The 22,481-nt window shown below is 34.4% G+C and overlaps 1 long non-coding RNA gene across 1 annotated transcript; it reads left to right on the forward strand.

Moving 5' to 3' along the window:
* Positions 1 to 4,495: 4,495 nt before the first annotated feature.
* Positions 4,496 to 14,728, forward strand: LOC136036988 (uncharacterized). Its single transcript, XR_010619842.1, has 2 exons — positions 4,496 to 4,573; positions 14,447 to 14,728. It is a non-coding gene; the product is annotated as an uncharacterized LOC136036988 (long non-coding RNA).
* Positions 14,729 to 22,481: the final 7,753 nt, after the last annotated feature.

A 22,481-nucleotide genomic window follows, 5' to 3' on the forward strand; every position in this document is an offset into this window, starting at 1 on the left:
TCTACGGTCAACTTTGGTTGCGAATCCAGAGTTATTCTGTTTTATAATTGAATAGTTTAGAAAACAGAAAAAAACTAGCCAGAATCAGGTATATTCTCCTTTTTTAAACATCCTCATGTTCCAGAAGGTTTGTTATTGCAAAAGAAAATCGACACGCACTAAAATTTTCCAACGCTTTCGAGAAAACGTCCTCAGGAACTAAACAAATAGCCCACTTGCTTGTATATTATTCCAAATTTTTTTTCTGTATAATAGCAATAGACGTTCAACAGAGACAAGTGGATTTAAACTCATCTTCTGTAAGATATGGAAGGTAAAAGTGATCGCAATTTTTTGTTGCATGTCTTCTGAATTTTTAAGTAAGTTTGGGCATTTTTTTTTCCGCACAATAAATGTGTCATTATAATTGTGCCTTTCTGCAATCTCAAAATGTAGGAACTAAGGGTAAAATTGTAATAAATCTTTCTATTGCTTTTAAAATTTAAGTTAATATTTCAAGAAGGGTATTAAGTATTATACCGACCACAATCAAAAAGTAAAGTTTGCTCAATCATACTGGAATATACCAGAATATGATGAAATAAAATACTTTAATAACAAAAATATGGAAACTACAACTGATATTTATGGGAAGCAGGCCACCCAGAACGCATTATATTAAATACCTAACCTAACACACTCTGTATATTAAATATTTAAATAAAATATACCTGTATAGTAGTTTTTCTCACACAGGCCAGGCTGATTATCTCTGAGTGCGCACAGAGAAACCAGTTCTGCAACAGATCAGGAGTCAGTATGATACGTAAGTACCTTCAGAAGCATAATTCGCTCGAATGGCGAAATACGAAAGGCGTTATGTGACATGTTCGTCAAAAATAATTTGTAAATGGACCCAAAATATAACAGTTAAAAATAGAGAAGGAACCTTTTAATCGACAGTGAAAAAATATAAAATTTTAACTGAATATTTCAGACACATATACTGTGTCCATCATCACCAGTAAAACTGCTGATAAATTGACCCTTTTAAAAGCAGGCACGCCCAACCGATTGATTCAATCAGATTGCACCTATGTTCTACAATTCTTAGGATATTTGTGGTTTTAGCATGTTATAAACAAATTTTGACCAGTTTTCGAGATACAAAAGCAATAAGCGCACAACTTTACTAGAGTCACGAAGTTTATTGCATAACACATTTTGACTTTTGGATGGTTGATTTTCGCACTTAATGCGCGTCAACCAAAATGAAAAAAATATTAGGTATAAATTAATTATTGATAAGAAAATGAAAAGAGGAAGACTTCTCCTCAAAGAAGCTATGAAGGAGGTAGTGTAACTTAATACCCATTAACTATGGGATTTCAAGGCTAAGATGCATAGTTTGATTTAGAAAGAATGGCAAAACCATTTAGGTAGCTCTTGGCCACGATGCTTTGTAGCTCTCTTGCAAGTCTCTCACAAGAATCAAGTGTATTTGCTTGGATTGTTGAAGTTTATGATGACAATTGTTAAAATGAACCCTGTCTTATGGTGAGAGCAAAGAGTTTAAAGCGAAGCGAAGTTTCAATTGAAAACAAACCAAATTATCGCCCTCAATCCATGCTATATACTTATATGTAAAATCGACTAAAACTTTACTGAATTAGACCTTTTTTACAATTCCCCCAGCCCTCGTCTGCAAATGAAGTCATTTGTGACTTCCAATTTATAAATTCTACGGTATACATAATTCCCCACTATTTAACCTTTCAACTGCGAATGGGAATAAATCATTTAGGAAATTAATACCCTGCTAGTTATTATCAGTAATAGCTAAAAATTCTCTTACTAAAATTTTTGGTTGACACTTGAGCGTAATCCTTCCCAATTTAGTCCCATATTTAGAAATAAGTGAAACGTGAAATGGTAGCTTGGACTGATTTTCTGGAAAAAAAAAGTGCCTAAAATAAAACAATAAGCGAACAAATAAAAATAGCTTTTTAGTGTAGTTTCAACAGAAAAAGAGAAAACTATCAAAATGATGCATGGTTAAATTTTTTTCTAGGTTTTGGTTTAGAGAGCAAAAGTAGCTTTGGTAAGGATTACCGATAAAATTGTGCATATGTATTTCGAAAGAACTTCACATCTCAAATGTTTTTACTGCTTTGAGTTTTTCAAACAATTTTTCTAGAAAATAGATAGTCCGAACGAGGTGCTACCACACTAAACAATCATGGGGCGTCGAAACATCCAAAGATAAGACAATTTTGCTTGTAGTTGCATCTGATATAAATTGGCCTCTTCTGTCATATCAGAATTACATTGAGAAGAACTAGCAACAGAGAAATAAAATACTAATTTTGGCTTGTATGATAAGTCAAAGAGAAGCCTATGGTCCTGAAATAAGACGTGTTCAGCAACACGCGACAAATTATTTGGAAGGTAGTACTTTTTAAAGACCCTATGTAGGACCATTAATTTTGCTTGAGGGGCAACGGTGACACCCACAGGGCAGGGTTGCCAGTTCTAGTGGCTTATCACTATTTTAGTGATTTTTATGTTGCCTATTGATTTTCTTCTAGCTAGTGATTTATAGTGATTTTTTTTTTAAACTAGTGATTTTTCACGATATGGCTTGTAGGTTTATGATTCAATCGAATAAATCATATAAGAAGCTAACTAATAAAAAAATGCAAAATACTGATTCAATATAGTTTCTAATATGTTTCAGATTAGCATTTAAGGGAATATACAGCCTTTGGAATTACCGATTTCCCACCATCTGTTTATATCAGATTGCTCGGGTCGAATTTTTGTCTTCATATTTATGGTGTACTTCCTCTATAATCTATCAGTTCTAAATTAGATTTTCTTCTGTTAAAACCTTTAAAAGTAGATTGAATGGTGGATATGAATACACCCTCTACATCTGCAACTAAAAGAGAAATGGAGTCATTGAAAAATATGAAGGTAGGTATTTCTAAATGATACAATAAATCATTGGAAAAGAAAATAGGCTTTAGTGCTTTTTATAATAGTATTTGAAATATAACTGGATGGATTGAATTGGATGTAGTTTGATGATTGAAGTCGGTTGGGAGTAATTGGGGGTATCTAATCTGGGAATTGCTTAATGGTTTTAATCATTAGTTCTAATATCTAATCGAAACTCCAATAATTTTTCAAATTCTCTTATTGCTCATTGAAACATTTAGTAAGCCCAGATAACGTCCTATTCTTTCAGTTTTTTTGCCAATATATCAAACAGTTTGTGATAACCAATTGTAAGAGTAAATCAAAACGGCTAAATAGTAACCGAAACTCTAGAAATAGAATGTAAATATCAATCTATATATATAATCGGCTTAGTATGTTGACTCCAAATATATAGGATCCATTAAGCGTCGTTTTACCAATAAAAGGCTAAAAAAAAACAGCGAAAATGTGCCTGATTTTCCGAAGAAGGAGAAAACAACCACTAAAAGTAGAAAAATTTTGATTGAAGTCCAACCATGAGATTTGGCGTATTGGAAAAACGAGTTGTAGAGGTTTCAAACACCTATTCGCAAAAGTATTGAATTTTGTGTTATTTACCCAGAAGAAAAAACCATGGGTGCGTGTTAATTTCTTGCGTGGTTGATCGTATCCAGCCAACTGTCTTAGAGCATCGGAAGAGAGCTCATTTGAACGAAAATTAAAATTTCTGGTGTCCCATTTATTTGACCCAAAAGATCAGATGGCTACATGCTTTCCTTCCACGTTCCTGTTAGTCTCAAAAACTGTTCGATGAAAAGTTTTTGATAGCCTTTTTGTGTAGCATAGATGAAAGGTTCCAAAACAATAGAATACCCTTAGATTTAACATAACCCCCGTAGCCCTTATTAGACGTCTGGGGACAAAAGTATGCCAAGGATAATTTACTAAGGATAATGTACGATAAACCAGTTTCATAGCCTTAAAGACAAACAACAAATGACAGAATGCAATTGAACTAGTATAACTTCAGCTATATGATTGCACATTAAGGAGGTGGCGATAATGCTAGGACAATTTAGGTTAATTAATCTCTACACCCCTCTAATGTGTAAATATGTAGCCAAAATTACGTTATAATATAAACTAAAGTATTATATTTTCTTCATATTGTTGCACATTTCATTAGGATTAACATAATTTTACTTCATGGGTTCGTTTCGCATCATTAGAAAGTACCTATTTTTTTATTGAAGAAGCCATAAGACCGATGCTCATCAAAATTTGTGAAGGATGGGACAAAACTGAGGTTTTCAATTGACACGGACAAAAATAAAATAAAAAGAAAAAGCAAATATTTCAATTTGATCATCGGTAACCAGTTTTCAGTGATCGGGGTGAAAGGTAAGGGTATCAAAACGGGAAAATACAGTGAGGAAGCAAGGATTTTGTTCTACTCTCTGCATTTCGATGCAATAAGGCATTTTCAAAATTTCCAAACTTAGTTATTTTTCCAAGGGTAGGGTTTTTTTATGGCAACGCTGTTGGGTGATTGGTTCCCGATTTTAAATAAATTCACACGAGGAATTGAACATCTGCAGTAAATAATAGAGAGGTGAATTTCGCAGGCTACACTATTAGTTGAGGGACTAGGACCAGTTGATATACTATAAGAGATTATTTTTTCGTGTATTTTTGAACTTGTTGAAACAGTTTAACTCTGTGAGGTTTTTGTCATCTCATCTAGGCTATTTTCCTAGCATTGTTTAACTAGGCTAGTTTAACTGATGTATGGCGTTGTGATTTCAACAGGCTTTAAAAAAGAAGAGGTAAAATTCTAGTTAATTGACTTCTTGCTATCTCAGAAAGGGTTTAGGTTAGGAAAATGAAACTTTCAGGGATTAATCTACAGACTAAAGTATGTCCCGGGAAGGTATTTTGAAGCAACTACCTCCACTCCATCTCCCCCTAGAGGCCCTGACCTTTGATGACCTTTAAAAATATGTGCGTTATAAAAGTGAAACCTTGCAAAATAGATCTTCTGCTTAATTGATGTACAACAAAATTGTTTTCAGCTTCATAACTTTGCTCAATTCCATTTTATAAGGTTTTAAAGATATGTAAATACATTTCCTAAATTTTGAAAAAAAAACATTGATATGGCTCAAGATTCTACTCAAATAACAGGAATTGCATTTTCAGAACTAAAGGCAGAGAAAAAGCAACTAGTACCTGAAAATTAAGGTAAAATGTTGTTTTGTCAAAATTTCAATAGGTATAGACCTGTCATGTAGGCAAATTTCAGGACCCTCTAGAGGGAGAAGTAGTGGAGGTGGGTACTTCAAAATACCTTCCCGGGACATAATTTAGCCTGTAGACCCATCCCTGAAAGTTTCATTTTCCTAACCTAAACCCTTTCCAAGATAGCAAGAAGTCAATTGACTAGAATTTTACCAAAGAAGAGTGTAACCACACAAGCAAACATGTTAAGAAAATCTGAAACCTAGGTTTTCAGCCTAGGCCTATACTAAGCTGCATACATGCCCTAAATGTACTAGCCTAGCAAATATTCTGCTTGATGCACATGATAGTAAGGAAAGTTTGACCTTAGGTAAGTACAGTGTCAAAAGGACATTTGATTTGAACATTTTGGTTAGTCTAAGATAAGATAAATTTTATTTTAAAAATGTATACACAAATCAGTGTAACTCATGGTAAGAAAACCTCAAAGGGTTTGTTGGTAGGAGGTGGCAGTCTTTTCTACTCTACATAGTAGGATTCTACATACAAATATATTTTTGCAATGAAAAATCTCCTAACTGCAGCCTTGAAGGATGTCAGATAACTTGGATATTTCTAAATGGGTATGCAAAATTTGATTTCCTACATGTATCATGGCCATGGAGATCATTATTAATGGAGAAAAAATTTTAAAAGAAGAGGGAAGAATATTATTGATAAATATATATGTGAAAATACTAACTTGGTAATCTCTTGTTTTTGAAATATCAAATTTGATTCTTGGTGTAAAGTTCATTAATATTATGAGTAAACAAAGTTTTATGTGACAAGAGCTTAACAGCTTTATTTAGGATTTTTCTATAACAGGACACAAAATTAGTAGCCCATACAGGCAACCATAAGAAATGCATGGGTAGAAAATACAAAAATAAAACAATTGAAGAATTTTCTTGGATATGGCTTCTCAGTAAAGCACACCTAGAGATCCAGACAACTTTCAAGCTATAATATTTGAATGTGTTTTCCATGATAGATTTTCATCAATCATAAAACCCAAATATTTTGTTACCTTTACTCTTTTTATTTTGATTTCTGTTTGTTATCAATTGTAAATTAGCTTCAGGACTAGATAGCCTATCCATAAAAATAAAATGCAATTAATTTCAGTATAATTTAGTGTAAAAAGATTGAAATCTGCTGATTCAATAAACTTGGTCATTGCCTTTATTGTTTTGTCCAAAAGTTGATCAACTGATGGGGCAGCTACAAGTTAAAAGAGTATTGTCTGTAAATAGGATTATACCAGCCTTTGACAAATAATACTTAATCTGGTGTATAAAAATTAGGCATGAAGAGGACCAGTATTGAACCCTGGGGTACTCTCCAAGCTATTGCACTAGCCACAGAAGTTAAACACCCATTCACCACAGTTTGCTACAAATCCTTTTAGAACTGTATAGTAGTAGTGTTATTACATGTGTTATCCAAGTGCTAAGTAATTTGTGTGACCACCTAAATGTTAGACTAAAGCTTAAGAATAGGGTCACTGCAAAACCAATATATGTACATAAAGGGGTGAAACAAGGGTCTCTCACTTCTCCTGGTTTGTTTAATAATAATGTAATCAGGGCCCAAGTAGTAGTTAAACAATTTTGTATTTATAAAGGTAAAGATGTATCATTAATTGGTTTTGCAGATGACATCATAAACATTACCACAATGTTGTCATGCTTGGAGAAAAATTTTGCCCTGTTACAAAAATCATATAATAATATCAGTCTAGATTTTAATTTAAGTAAAAGTGAAGTGTTGCTATTCTATTGGAAAAATTATAAGCATACCCCATCAATAAGACTGGGAAATCATGATGTTATGCCTTCACAATCTATTACTTACCTTGGTTTACCCATAGGTAATGACTTGAAATCTACTCATTCACTGCTAGAAAAACATATAAACAAGAAGATCCAAACAAGTTATGCTGGTATTGTTTCTGCAATATAGGACAATTTGCCCATCTGTGTCTATTGAATCAGCCATTACAAATTATAAAATATAGCTGATTATGCTAGAACATGAATGGCAATCTTTGCCTATGTAGTTTGTTTTTATATTGTTTCTTTTTTTATATGTGTGTGTATATGAGTTAGTTGGGTAGTCTTGCTTTTTCTTCTCTTCTGTTTTTATTTCATTTCCTATACCCTGTCTGTGTTCCCTTTTTTTTATGAGTTACCAAACTTAGGGGGCTACCTTTATCTTCACTTCTTTCATTATTGTACAATTTTTTTAATAATTCCTGAAAAATAAGCATAGAAGCAGCAATTATTTTCTCATTTAAATTTAAGAAATGAGAGCATTTTTATTTAAAAAATGCTCTAAAAGCTTGTGCATGGCAACTTGGATTTAAAAGAGCTGCAATAGACTCTTCAGCTCTCTTGTCAGCTTATTTCTGATGACTGTATTGATGACATTTGATTTAGTTGCCCATTTTTTAATTACTGGAACAATGTTTTTTTTTATAATACAGGCCCTGAGCTGTTTTAATTATTGCTTATTACATTGTGCAGTAATCAGCTGATCTGGTAAAACCCCAGAAGCTGCAGTTGGTCAAAATTTCTGTCTTCCAGTTGACATTTTGAATGAGGTCTCTCAGCTTAGGGCCCATACTGTTTTGCCTTTTTATTAGTGACCTGTCTTCTTCAATTAAAAATATAATATGAAATCCATTGCTGATAATGCACAAGTTTACTAGCCTATGCCAAATGTTTGTGATTCAGTTCCTTTGCAAAATAACCTAAATGTCTTCATCCAATGGGTGGAACCAAAACTCTCTGCTTGTGAATTTGTCCAAATGGATTGTACTTCACAATGAACAGGTTCCATTGTCTGATTTGTCTTGTTTTTTTTTGTTTTTTTTTCTGGTATAAAGGAATATTCAAAGGAGACAGTGTCCAAGATTTGGGTATCTGTTTTGATACTCGTTTGAAGTTTGGCAAACATTTTTTTTATGTTGTAAAATATACCAATTTTTCTTTCTGTTTCTAAAAAGATGTTCTAGGAAACTTAATATTCATAATTGTCTTGCACTTTATAAATGCCTTCTTTCTTTACCTCATTTAGATTATATAACTCCAATTTGGACTGACATAAAATAAAAAAAAGCAGACCACTAGGATGATTCTCTATCTTTCCAATCTTCCATAATCCAAAAAGTACTTCGTTCTCCAAATACCTAGCCCTTCAACTTTACATGTGGTGTACATTATTAATTAACACTTGTAGATTAGGGGGACCAATGATGTTCAGTCAGATACTTCCCCAAATTTTAGCTATTATCCTGCAATGCAGCAGCTTCAATATGAAATCATCCTAACAAAATATCTTTTTCAGCTGGTAGTTTTTCCAAATGCGGTTATGTTTATTTACTTGTGATTATTTGTTTTCATTCCTTCTATCTTATTGCATGTCCTAATGGTATTTATTTTATAAGGGACAATCATTACCTTACCTTAATTACCTTAATCCATCTGAGAGCTTTAAGGTCTTCCAGACCTGTAGTGCTCTTGAGTTGATGACTGCCAGTCGAACCTCCACTGCTTTTTCTCCTACTCTTTGTCAAGTTGGTTTTTGAAGGACTGGATGGAGGGAGCACTGACAGTTGAATCTTTCAGTTTATTCCAATGATTTAACACTCTTCTCGAAAAGAATGTTTGGCGAGTTTTAGATTGGAGCTTGACTTAGTCTAACTTGATATCCACTGTCTAAAGCATTTGATAGTGTTTGTCATACTCAAGCATGGACAGCATTATGCCAGAGAGGAGTAAATCCGTTGGTAATTCACGTGCTTCGTTTTTGGTACTCCCATTCTTACCTTCGCCTTAAGTTATTAGATAATTCTTATTTTGGTCATATCCCTGTTTGTTGTGGTGTAAGACAAGGGGGAGTTCTTTCGCCGTATATTTTTAATGTTTGTATTGAAAATGTACTATCAAAAATATCGACTACATGCCTACTAGGACCATCTGATATCTCATATCTGGCTTATGTGGATGACCTTCTTCTGATTAGTCAAACTGAGTCTGGTCTTGTCCGTTCAGTGAAGTCAGTTACTTCTGCTTTCCGCGATATCGGCCTGTACCTAAATATTGACAAGTGCGAGTTTCTTGTTTTCAATGGTAATAATTGTTCAAATTCACTACACTGCGGTGGTTTTAGTATTCTTCGTGTTAAATCGTTTCATTGGCTTGGTAAAACAGTTTGCAATTCTATGAATGCTCTCTGGTCTCGTGCTGTCAAAGATATTAGTGATAAGCTGAGGCTCAGTTACTCTAAGATTGTAGCAAATCATGGACACTATAAGAGAAGAGCGCTAACTCGGCTTTACTCAAATTTTTGCGATCATTCTGTACTCTTCTGTTCTGGTATTAGGCCACTTCTGTTGACTGGTGATCTAAAACGTATTCGTATAAATTATTACCGGTACTGCAAATTTCTTTTATATCTACCTTGTTCTTACCGGAATACAAAACTGGTTAAAAAGTATTGTGCGACAGATATTACTGGTGCTTTCGAAAAATTATCTGCCAATCTAGCTATTGAAGCGACTTATAGGCTAGGATTTTTTCATTGCCTTATCCGTCTTTTTTCTGTATGTGATTAAATTTGTTTCTTGTATTACTTTTCCTGTTTATCTTTTGTATTTTACTCCACTTAACCTCTGTTTTTGTAAAGTGGGTGATAAATAAATTATTATTATTATTTTGGTAGCTTCTTGGAGTGTCCTCTTGTGTTGTGCTGGCTGGTACTGAGATTGCTGCCAAATATTGCTGACTTTTCGTTCTGTAGCTTGTAAGTAAGCATCATATTGCTGCGCAAGAGTCGGTAAACCAGAGTGGGTAGTTCGAGGTACTTGAGGTGGTCCTCATATGAGGTTGATGCTCGACTTTTTATGCATTTTGTTGCTCGTCTCTGTACATTTTCGATGAGCCTCACATCTTGTTGATAATAAGGACCGGCAAGACACATGCCAAAATTGAGATAAGGTCTGACGAGAGCCTTGTATAATTTTATAAATATAGATGCCAGTCTGCTGTTGATGGTTCATCTTAGTAGTCCAAGACTGGAGCTTGCACGGGAAACAACATGCTAGACATGGCTATGAAATTTAAGTTTATCATCAATAATGACACCTAGATCCCTTTCTTCTGCTCTGTTCTTTAGTTGCTCTCTTACTTTGGTGGTGGGGTTGTAGATCGTGTAGTTTGCCATTGGGTTATTGGGTCCAAGGTGTAATACACAGCATTTTCCTGCATTAAATTGGAGAAGCCAGTCATGGGTCCAAACTTGTAGCTCATCTATGTCGCGCTGGATACTCTTAGGGCATGCAGTACCAAAGAGTTTGGCATCATCAGCGAACAGGTGCATGTCATTGTCAATATGGTTAAATATGTCATTGATGTAAATCAGAAATAGAGTTGGACTCAGTACAGTTCCCTGTGGTACTCTGCTCATTACTTCAGCCTCGTCAGAGTATATTGGTTTGCCATCTGTAGCAAATAGGCGAACTTTCTGCTTGCGCTTTGTAAGAAAATTCATCAGCCAGTCTACAACAGCCTGATTGATGCCAATAGCAGATATTTTGGAGTGCAGTCGACTGTGAGGAACCTTGTCAAAGGCCTTAGCAAAGTCCAGCAGGAGCAGGTCAACTGGATGTCTGTGTTCAATTAAGTCTGTGATTTCCTTGTATGATTCCAAGAGGTTTGTTTCAATTGATTTCCCTGACTGGAAGCCATGCTGCTTGGGGGACAAGATCTTGTTGGTTGTCAAATGCTTAAGGATTGAATCATTGACAATGCTCTCAAGTATTTTGACGACGACTGAGGTCAGGCTAATTGGCCAATAGTTTTCAGGCTTGGAACGATTACCTTTCTTGAAAACCGGTGTAATGTTTGCTATCTTCCAGTCTACTGGAAGCTCTCTAGAGGTAAGTGATATCTGGAAAATTCTCCTAAGTGGTTCTGCTATGATAGCTGCAGTTTCTTTTAATATCATTGTTGCAGTTTCATTGTTGTTAATGGAAGCTGGGTTAATAAACAAAAACACATAAGTTTAAAAGGCATGTCGACTGGGAAAAGGGAGGACCTCTGGGTCCAGCAAATGAACACAAAAAAAAACTGATGACATAAATAAGCTAACAAGATAGGTGAAGAGGTTATAGCAGGTCCTTTGAATCCAGGCCGTTATGCACAGGATTGTTACTAGCCAAGATATTCGGGGGAGGGGTAAGGGATTTTACTAACTCGTTGGTCATTTTTACCTACTGTTTTTTTTTTTCAATAATTATTATATTGTCCGTTTCGAATACAATATGTAAAACCCCTGCATTTACTGACCAAGATTCAGATTTTGATACATATCATGTCGCTATTTTAATGCTCTTTTTTTAACCAAATGGAAAATTGTGGCCCCATATGTGAACTCACAGCAGGAGTTGGTAAAACTGCTATGTGTACTGACCAAGTTTGAACTTCTGTAGATCACATGTCAGTATTTTCGTGATCTTTATTTAGCCAAACAAAGAATTTTAGTGGCATCAGAAAAATCATGGCGGTTCACTTCTCGATTTTACCTACTTGTATTTTTTACTGAGTGACCAAAGCATAGGGGGGGGAGTTCCCCCTCTCCAAACATGTATATATGTATATACTATTATATATATATATATATATATATATATATATATATATATATATATATATATATATATATATATATATATACATATTTAATTATTATTATATTTATTATATAGTTATATTTATCGCACCTATTTTATTGAAGTTATATTTCACCAGGTGAACCTGCTCTATGTTTTGGGATTTTGCTAGGTTTGTACAAGATAGGTGCTGTGTTTGTTAACCGAAACAAAAGTTTCCTTCAACTGACAATTAGGCACCTTATAATAAAATCCAATAAATCCCAGAAAATCCTGTATGTCCAGGATGTAGATGACACCTGTGTTTGTTTTAGGTCCCTGAAGCTCCTTAATGTCAGTCAGATAAGAAATTACCAAGCTGCAGTATTTGTGTCTCAGTGTGAGAATGGTTTAACCCCTGATGTTTTAAGATTTATACCAAATTAAGAGTGACCTGCATAATTATGGAACTAGGCAAAGTGATAATATTGTTTTTGATTTGCGTCATGGTTGAACATTACAGCGGCAGAACATGTACCTCATTTTAAAATGAATTTAAAAATTATTCTTGGGGTGAATTTGTTGGATTTTATTATGACTGGTAGGTTGGGTAGGGGAGGAAAAGGGGCTGAAGATGTAAGGGTGGGCAGGGGCTAAGGTGGGGGAGGGGATGTTGAGTATTGAAGAGTGATGGAGACTGGATTTGTTATTATTATTTTTCTTTTACATTTTTATGCATTAATTATTATTTTTAATTCAGTTATTTATTTATACATCTATTGTGTCATATATATATATATATATATATATATATATATATATATATATATATATATATATATATATATATATATATATATATAGTTGAGGTTTAAGTAAACATTCGAGTTAATAGGTAAGTAGTTACGTAGACTTTCGCGTGATCGCAAACCCTCATATTTTTCCTCCAGCACGAAACTGTTGTTTAATTTATTTATTCGTTTGTCAATGTGGTTTGATAAACTCATGAACTAACAGGTTCATTATTCCAATTATTTTTTTTTTGTAAACATTTTGAATGTAAAAAATTAAAAAATTTAGGGCTATATCATGGCACAGGGGGGGGGGGGGGGTAAGCATAATTCCAATACTAGTGATTACTAAAGGAATTTTTTTTTTATGATATTCAGAAAACTTATATTATGCACATACATTTTCTTGGTTGCTTCCACTTTAGCTCATGTTATGTCTATCTACTATATTTTTCTTTTATTTTCAATATTTTTTTTATTTTCTGCATGCTTTAGAATTGGAAAATTCTTTAAAATTCTAGAATCTTTGAAACTTGTTTTTGCAAAGCTTTGGTGACAAAGAAAGGGGAAATTCTAGACGAGGGGCTCTTCACTGTCTTGGGAAGTTATTGCGCTTGGAAAACAGAACTTTTATGAATAAATCCTCTACTTTTGTCTTAACTTCCGAAAAACTATGTTTTCCCTAACTTTTGTTTGAGCCCGCTTTTCTTTGACTCAAGGTTTTAAAAACACAATAGCCTACTAATGAATTGATTAAGTTGTTAAGCCAAAAAAAGTTTTTTTTTTCAAATTTAAGAAAAGATTTTCCTGAATTCTTTAAATCCTAACAAATCACAATTTAGCTAGGCATTGAATATCACAACCTTTTCCTTGGGTCTTTGGTCTGTTTTTCTCATAGAGAAAAACATTGAGCAAACCATGAAATGGGCAAAGTATAAGTTTATGAGGCTTTTAAATCACTTTAGTCAAAATCCAATTTAAGCTATTGTTTTTCTTCCTTTTTATAAAGATGATAGGAATAACTTGCTAAAACAGATTTGGGCATGTAAGTGTAGTCTGAAATGGATATGTTGGGTATTATTTGCTTTTAGGAAATTTGTAACAACAAAATTAAGGATTACAAATCTGCTTTTGAGGCTTTATGAAGTGACAATCTTGAAAGTTTGCTGTTGATAATGTGTTTTGGATGATTTCTCCTTACTAGTCCATAGCATGATTTCTTCTAGTTAACGCAGTAAACTTTGCAGTTTACGCCAGAATGAAGAACAAATTAGTACCAATGCCTTGCAGAACTAACCAGTATTAACAACTCATTTGTGTAATTTTTTACTAGTGCCTTTAATAGAACGTCCTAGGAACAGGATTGTAAAATACAGCGCCGTTAAGTTTAATTTTTTTTTCAAAATAGCAAAAGTTATTTTGGAATAGATGATTTAGATTCTGAAAAATGATAAAATTGAAACTGCAGGATGAAAATTGTGAAACCAATAAATATGTAGAATTAACGAGACTGTATTATAGAAATATTGGCCACTGCTTCTTTTTACAGACATGGAAATAGGTATGAGGAAAGAAATGGAAACACAAAATGAAATAGACTAGGAAACATAAATATTTGAAATTTTTTTATTTCTTGGGCTGATAGAAATAATTTGCAACGAAAGGTATGGAAATGTAGAATGAGGTAGAAGTTGTATAATGGAATTGACTCTAAAATGGGAATATATAAATTTTTTTTTTCTTTTATTTTTTTTTTTTTTAGGATGATAGAAATAACTTGCAACGACAGACTGGGAAAAAAGGTACGAGTTAAGTGTAACCCTGAGGACACAATAGGAGATGTGAAGAAGCTTATTGCAGCACAAACTGGCACTAAGCCAGAAAAGATCATGTTGAAGAAGTGGTATACAATTTACAAGGACCATATAACAGTTGACGACTACGAAATCCATGATGGAATGAATTTGGAGCTATACTATCAATGATTGGTATTTTTTTTTTGATTTGGTGTCTTTTAAAATAAATATCATGTTAATGATTTAAATTTGTTTTATAATCTGTCTAATAATAAAAGAAAAATATAGTCTTTTAATTATTATAAACAGGGGGATTCTCATTCTATACGACAGAAGAAACGATGTGACCCCGCGGTCCTTCGGCCCCCCTCCCTCTCTCACTGCCAGCTTTTTAGCAGAACGGTAGGTATGTTTTTTTCTCTGAACACCTTTAAAGATATGAGGCAATATGCCTTGAGCCATTGGACTTTGAAAAGGTATGAGCCAGGGTTAAATTGGTTCCATTGACTCTTCAATAACCTAAGTTGAGGATAAACACGGATCATTTAACAGTTAATGACTACGAAATTCTTGAAACTACACTGTTAATAACTGGTACCTTTTTTCTCATTCTGTACTTAGTAAAATAAGTATTAAGTTAATGATTCAGTCTTGTTTTGCATTCTGTCTAATTATTAAAGCAAAATGAAATGTTTTTAGTGAGGAAGGATTATAAATAATAGCGGAAGGTTTTTTGGCTCAAACTGGATATGACAGAGTAAAAGGATCTGAGCAAGATTAGAGCCAAGAGGGTAAATATGTGTCTCCGTTTTTATAGAATAGATGACTGTAGAAGCCTGGCAAAGGACTCTTCAATTGGAAACTGAAAAACCTGACGCCCTTTTAAGAGCCAAAGGTCAGCGAAGGGCAACCAGTCTCCCTCCTCTTGCCTATTTTGCTACATGGCCCTCGTAAAACAAACAAACTTCTGATCAAGGCTTGACGCAGTCTTTTCGTTCAGAATTGTTTAAAGGCTTAATAAACATTTTTTCGGAAATAACATGAACCAATAGTGCATTGGAAACCCCACTTCGGAAACCCTATAGCGCATTGGGCAAGGGTGTAAAAACCAGCCATATTTGATTCTCAGTGAAATGACTTGAAGCTTTTGGCGATTGGTCTTTAGGCAGTTTATACATACAATTTATAGGAGAGGGTGTTAGGGGCCTAAAACAGACCAAATCTTTTTTTTCCTGGTTAGTTTGAAACTTACTGTCAAAAGTCATGGGGCCACGGGGCAGATGTTGCACGACCCCCGCCCCGAAATGGACGAAAACTTTTTGTTCTGATTGACTCAAAACTTTTGTCCTCAAATACTTGGGATAAGTGAACCCAAATTCAAAAGAACAAAATGTTCTTCCAAAGACCCCAACAAAGGGTCATGAAAGGCACACTTTTTTTCTGAAAAAATATTTCTTTTTTGATTGGTGTTAAACTTCCAAGAATCTTTGCCTGAGTTAAGGATACAAATATTTTTTTTTGTGGAAAAGGAACGGGTTAAAGACGGGTTAAAATTATTTTTGTTCCTGATAAAATTTGTTCCTGTTTTAAACTTATATACACAATTCCTTTGGCCAAGAAGATATTAATGTAAAAAATAAATAAATAAAAGAATGAAATTGAGCATTTGGTCGACTAAAATGTGTTTCAAGAAGGGAAATTTTTTTCCGATTGGCTCAAAATTTATATCCTTTAGTCCTTGGGCCAAGAGGATCCCAATACGCAATAAAAAAGAGAAAACTATATTGGTTCTCTCGTAAAAAAGGGCGAAACACTTTTTTCTCCAAACTGTTTGAAACTTACACCGTCTCGCACGTAAAATTAGGGTGGAGCCTCGAACTACTAAAAATTGGAACTAGAAAACCTTTTCCGATTGTCTTGACACTTGTATCTGTAAGTCTTCTTGTAAAGTGATTCTATTTCGTCTTCAAAAATAAAATACCGTTTCGCCTGAAGATTGGGTCCTAAAGGGATAATAAGCTGTCTTAATTCTGGACGGCTAGTAACGTAAAACCATAATTCTCTGGCCAAGTGGACTGTAATGTACAAGAAGAATTTTATTTTGGGGTTATTGGCCTCCGTACAAGTGTAGCTGTAAGTCCACAAGCTTCAAACTTGTAACTCAAGAGAAACCCAATGTATAGACTTTATTTGGGAACATAGTAATTTTTTTTCTATGATCAGCTCAAAATTAATGTTCTTAAGTTATTGGGTCAAGATGGTACCAGCACACAAGACAAAATAGAAAACAATGATTACCCCCCAAAAAACCTGCTAAAAAATTTTTTTTTCTTCCCAACGATTTGGCACGTTCATCTGTTGGCTCTTGCGTAGAGTGTACTCCAATGTGCTAACCTAAAATCTAATTTGGTGGCTTGGGCCCCCTAAAAATGAGAGATAAAATTGATTTGAAAGTTTTGATTGGTTTCAACCTTTTAATATCAATTGCTCGGGCTCATATAACCTGAATTCACAAGAAAATATACATATATACTTGCCCAATTAGCAACTGAGCCCAAGAAGAGCAAACAAGAATATTTTTTTGTGGACACTTGAAATTTAAAACTCATGATTTCTGGGTCAAGTGGATTTGTTTCTCCTGGCACAGACCTCCCTCCAAAATATGGACCCAAAAAATATTTTTCTGATAAGATTAAAACTTTCATGAATCGTTGTTTGAACCACACAATCTTAGCTTACTCGCACTTGCTGCGAGACCAAACGCTGACACCTTGCCTGCTTCTAGAAGAGTCCATATGGGTGACTCCTATTTGCTGCGATCTTTTGCCTGCTCTTCAGGAAGAGCTCATAGTTCACCCACTTGCTGTCAAACTTTCTAAATCCACCAGTGGCGTTGAGGTCATTTTTGTCAGCTGCCCACCAATTCCTCAGTTGGCCATAAGGATGCCTATGGCAATCTGGCAAAGAGGCAGCTAGAAGCACTTGCTTGATTATGCGGTCATTGGGTCTTCTCAGGACATGACCAAGCCAGCGCAGTTTTTTCTGTTTGTCAATCGTTTTGGTAGGGTCTATGTTACACCATCGGTGGCACCCATCAGCGTTTGAGATTCTGTCGGACCATTGAACCCTCGGGATTTGTTGCAAACAGCGGCAGTCAAAGCCTTTCAGATCATTGAGATGAAGTGCCCTCAATGACCAAGTCTCAACTGCTATGAAGAGGTCTTACAGCGGCCTTATAAACATACGTTTTGTCTTCATACTGATCTCCTGTCGGTTTCACAAATGACCTCCACAAGAGGCCTGTGGGTTGGGAGCCAAGATAAATGAAGCTGACTTGACAAGATAAGTGATTTTTGTCCGTAAAGCACAAGCTGATAATCCGATTGTAAATTTAGGCCCATGACTTTAGTTTTAATTTAGCATTAATTATTTAATTATTAATTAATTATTTATTTATTAACTATTTAATTTAGCATTGCATGGATAGTTGCTGGATCAGCGGCAAGAGTGTCAATATCATCCGTGTAGTCCAGGTTAGGTATGTTAATGTCCAATACCACAAGGTCAAGAGGAGGTTTTTCTAGAATCCATTATATACAGTGGGTAAACAAAATGAGGGACAATATGCATTCCTTTTTTAAACCACTACCCAAATTGAAGGGTTTAATTTCTTCACTCAGCACTTTTACTGTCAATCTGTAATGCTCATAGTCGGCTTTTAACAGCTTTTAAATTCAACTGGTATACCATCTTCTACCATGATTCGCCAAAAGGTTTTCGCGGGTTACAGAATTGAAAGCAGCCACAAGATAAAGAAATTTGTTAACTATAGGGAGGTTGTAGTGTTGGAGAATGAGACGAAGAGTGAAGATTTGGTCAGTGCACCCTCTCCCTTTTCGAAATCTGCACTGATTTTTACGTTTCCGTCCATCCTTTGCTCCCTCAAGCCTTTTGAGAAATATCACTGCGAATACTTGGCTAGCTATATCTATGAATGGTATATATTGGTAGTTGCGGCTGTCAAGTTTGTTTCCCTTTTCAAATGCTGAGATTATTGCTGATGTCTTAGAATCAAACGGGAAGATCTTCTTCTCCCCTATCAGACTGAAAAGAGATTCTAGTTGCTCCACTACAATATGTGGTGAAGTTTTGAAGACCTCAGGAAGGAGACCGTATTTGTCGGGTGACTTATTGCTTTTTAACCGTTTGATCGCGCTTAGTATCTCTGAAGCTGGAGATGGTGCCATGTTGATTCCACACGGTGCCTTTTCAGCTGTTAGTGTCAGTATCAGCGTTGCACTGTTGCCCATCTGTCTTTTGATTAAGCAGATATTTAAGGAAACTAATTTAAAAACTTCTTCGCAAAACTAGTCTTTCAAAGAAAAGTAAAGAGCGACATTAACAAAAAATGAACAGAAATAAAGTCAAATTATTTTCCAGGTGTAGAACTACCTCAAATTACCGTCAATAAATAAATGAAACCCCAAATGAACCGGAATTACAGTAAATAATTGAGTCAAACTCATAACGAGCAGAAACTAAAATGAGTAGGACTGACGCCCTCCATGCCTTTTGACGACGAGAATATAATTTGCGATTTACTGGAAATAGTTCTTATTTCATGCTGAATGTTTTTATTTCTCTTAATATCGAACAACAATAAAAAAAAAAACAGTCGTAACCAACATTACTGAATAAAATGGATGTGGATTGACAGCGCTATTGCGATGCCTATGATTTTTCCAGTGATAAAGTTTACCTTGTATGTTAGAAACCCCATTTCCTTCAGGGTCTTTTAGGGACCAGCGATATGTGACTTTTTTCCAGTTATTTCTTTGAGGGTTCCCTATGAAAAACCCTAATGCAGCAAAGCTGGATGACTAGTTTTTATGCCATAAACATCGATAATCTATGACTATGAGTATATCTTTTAGCTAATCAGTACTTGATTTTTCTTTTCTAGGTTTATCTTCAGTTGTAGCCTGGCTTAATAGGTATAGCTAAATTTTATTCTGTGCTTTAAAATTTTTAATTTCCCACCCTGTTGCCATGATTTTTAGAATATTAGCTTTGTTGGCTAGTACTTTTTCCCGTTAGCTAACACTTTGTTCTCCATGAGCTAGCCAAAAATCGTTACATCTCAGTATTAGTTAACAGTATTGGTTAACTCCAGCATTTTATTGGGGGTCAAGAGGGTCCACATCTGGAGAATCAAGCTGCATAGGCTATATAATTGTTTTTCCTTCAAATTATTGGGGAAGAGGCAACTGCCTTCAATAATTAATAATCGGACGGCAGTAAGCAAGCATTTGTTGTCAATAAAAATTAAACCATACGATGTCGGATAACAGCGCTACCTTTTTAATTTGCGTGAAAATGCAGATGGCACTAAAATCAATTACTCAATTCTGTAAAATACGCATTTGTCTATTACATAGCAATAATGGGTATTATAGGGCATTATGCCCCAGGTTGTGAGCAAAGCCATCTTAACTTTCCATATCATATAGGGGAATAGCAGAAAACTACTACCGCTCTGGTTGGAAGTTATTTGAAAGAACCTATGAAAAACTACTTTCTAATCTTAGACACTTAGAACAAGAAATCGTTTATCACTTTTTAAACGCATACTAGAAATATCCTGATGGGATAGGTTATATCCAAAGGGCGCCAGCAGAAAATTTTCCATGGGGTAGGGGGCCAGGTATCAAAAAAGCAGTGATGGTTGGGGACAGGGAATATATTCCTGCGAGATATTTCTCGCAGGAATAAGTTTATTTTTCAATACTTTTAGGAAAAAACTCTCAAATAAAAAGAGCAATTAAATTCCATGCAAAATGAAACAAAATGCAGTAAATTTTAAACGACAAGGATTCCTGGCAAAGGGATCAATTTATTTAATCAATAATATATTCAATAATCATGTATTTAATCTTAAAAGAAAATCAAACTCAAACCAAAATTACAGAAAGATCTAATGCTTCCTCCGATTATAACAGATGTAGACTTGTCTTTGTGCAATTTCCTACGCCTTAGAATAATTTACAGAAAGAGTAGAGATACTAAAAAATCATCCTGCCTGCATAGATACCACGTTTTGATTTTATAACGGCCATGTAAAATGTATCTCTTTCAAAACAGGACAAGTCCCCCTTCAACCTTAAATCCGTTATATATTCAGACATAAAAAAAAAAGCGAAAGAAAAACAAAATTTAAACTTACTATCCAGCTGCCAAATTAACCCTCTTTCTTTTTATTGTCTTGTTAAACTAAGTAAAATGTTAAAAAAAATCGTCACAAGAGAATCTTATCAAATAGTTTGTGATAAAAAGCTGGAAGTAAAAGGTGACTTCGGCCAATATTCATCGAAACTAAAAATCGAATTCTCATGAAAATTGCTTCACCGGCAGTATTGGCTTTTTATGCTGATTCTAAATGTATAAAATTCTTTCAGTTTATTGTTACCCACTTAAAACCAAAAGTCTGAGAAGATTTTCCTGATTTAAAAAAAAAGGGGGAAACGGTCCCAAAAAGTAATTGATCTTATTAAAAATCTATTTATTAGATACATCATATCAGAGAACTCTACCGTAGAGGTTTCAAGCTACAATCTTTAAAATGCGGAATTACTCGTTTTTTTTTAGAAGAAAAAACTTTCTATGCAAGTTTTATTTGTTTTGTTTTTTCCCATTGGTGATTTTATCGAACCGAAGGTCCAAGGTAATTGGGAGGGAGCTCATTCATACATAAATTTAAAGCTCTTATTTAAGTGACCATATATATTGGGTCAGGAGAAAGTCTTGTTTTCTGCCATTTTAGGGCACCAAACTACAACTTTACCCCAAAGAGGGCAAATTTACAATCAATTTAAAATTTTGAGAAGCTAATTGATTTAAAAGTATCAATAACTATATTTTAAGCTTCCCAGTTGCAAAAAAATTTACTGTCACATGGTGGCATTACTGGATTCAACCAAGTTGATTCGCTTTATTTGTAATGGAATTAGGCTACGTTTGGTGGTCTGTAATTGCGTATCAGCTATAATGAAAGGGGGTGAGTCATTGTTTTCGTGGGGGTAGATTCCTACGAAAGTACATTTTACTGGACAAACTGCTTACTCTACCTGAAGCTTCAGATAAATGTTGAAATAGGTAGAGGGGGAGTAGGAATTAATTAAAATGTTTCTTTATGCAGCTAAAATGTCACATTCCCATATCTAAAATCACATTGGTAGAAAAGGCAAGGCAGGTCATCATCAGCACCGCCAAGAAATTTCTTTGCTAATGCTGCTAGGAACTTAGTTTTCAGCAATTTTAAATGGCAGTATTTTTCTTTTTCTATTTATATGAAGTACTTCAATGTATTTAAACGAATGTATGTAATGTATTTATCGATAAGGAAATCCTATTGGAGAGGTTGTGATGGCTTCAGTTATGTTAAGATCAAAAGTCTCACAGAATTTCCATCCATACAAACAATAATACCCCTTTTCATCCAACTGAAATTCTTTAATAGTGATATTAATAAGGACGTTTCACCAAAATTACAATTCATCGCCAATTTTTTAAGTATATTCAAATTTTATCCAAAATTGAAATTGCAAATTTTAAATGTAGGACGGTACTAATCAACGTACAATTATTGATTTACACATTTTAAAAGCAATTAACCTGGGATTTAAGGGAACAGTATCTTTAAATAAGATTTTTCAACAACCTAGGACTAGAAAACTTGGGTTTAATGAGCAAGGTATTGAGAAGGGGGCTGCCCCTCTTATATACAGAGTAACTTACATATGTTTTAAGTTTTAAACTTACTCCTTACTTTAGTTGAAAAAAATTTTCTATTTGTTTGACCACATCTCATGAAACTGTAAAGTTTTATGAATACAATACTTTTGGTAACGAAGAAAAAACGATCAATTTTTCAATGACCACTGTTTGGATTTTGATGGTTAATCAAACATTTCGGGTTGAGGAAATGTAAGTAAGGAGCCAATC

This window comes from Artemia franciscana, chromosome 16, assembly GCF_032884065.1.
Source record: "Artemia franciscana chromosome 16, ASM3288406v1, whole genome shotgun sequence".
In the NCBI taxonomy this organism is placed as follows: Eukaryota; Metazoa; Arthropoda; class Branchiopoda; order Anostraca; family Artemiidae; genus Artemia; species Artemia franciscana.